Source organism: Euprymna scolopes, chromosome 23 (assembly GCF_053919585.1).
Source record: "Euprymna scolopes isolate OS-2025 chromosome 23, ASM5391958v1, whole genome shotgun sequence".
Classification (NCBI taxonomy): domain Eukaryota; kingdom Metazoa; phylum Mollusca; class Cephalopoda; order Sepiida; family Sepiolidae; genus Euprymna; species Euprymna scolopes.
The window spans coordinates 110,514,640-110,515,716 of NC_136504.1; positions in this window are offsets into that span (position 1 = coordinate 110,514,640).

Consider the following 1,077-nt stretch of genomic DNA (forward strand, 5'->3'; position numbering starts at 1 on the left):
ACTTTCGCGCTTTTTGTCTGGGTCATTTTTACCTTGCTTTTAAAATTTAAATCTTCACCGCTTTTCGTTTTTTAAATTTTTATTTTATTTTTTAAACCTTAATTTACTTGATTCCTCCAGCCTTGACAGACGTGTTTTAAATATTCTCTCAAGTGCATTTTCTTTTAATTATTTGGAATTCATTCCATTTGCGATTTTTTCCAAGGAATTCTGCCTTTTGGATCATTTTGGACCATTTGAAGTTTACCCATTGGATTGGAAATTTTTAATTCGACCGTTTTGGATTTTACCATTCTTGGATTTTTTTTACCCTTCACCGGACTATCCATTCATGTGAAATCTTTTTATCATTTTTCTTTTTCCTCCTATCCCCCTTACCTCACCTTTTTTTAACCAAGTAAGATCTGTGACTTACTTGTAGTTTCATTAAATACTTTTATATGCAAAATCCGATCCCGCATTTTGCGAATTCCTGCCCTCTAATGAGAAGGAGACTTTCTTCGAAACTCCACGGATTAAGGACTATCCACTTATCTTGTGCTTTCTTTTTTAAAATTAAATATGTTTTTAACTCTTTTTCAAGATATTTTTTAGCATGTTTTATTAATCATTTGTTCATATATATATATATATATATATATATATATATATATATATATATATATGCATAGATAGATAGATAGATAGATAGATAGTAATCCAAGTCCAATGTATAACCCACGGGAAAAAGAGCTAATAGCTTATTTATCAAGTTTTATTTATACAAACATATTACTTGCGCCAAGCAACCTCTGCAAGGTTACTTGGTCACACGATAATGAAAACGACTCCATGGCATAATACTTTATAATGATACGAATATTAAATTTAACATTTAAAAAAATTTCTATTGTTATCACATATTATTATTACTTCTATAAATGAAAAGAAATTAAAAGAAAATAACTTTTAGTGTTAATTATGTAAAATAAATGCAAGAAGGAAAAAACAAACATGAAAAATAATTAACATTATCGCTGTAACATCAGTCTTTTCTTGCATTCAGTCTATACTAGCAGGGGCTTTTCCCGGCATTGC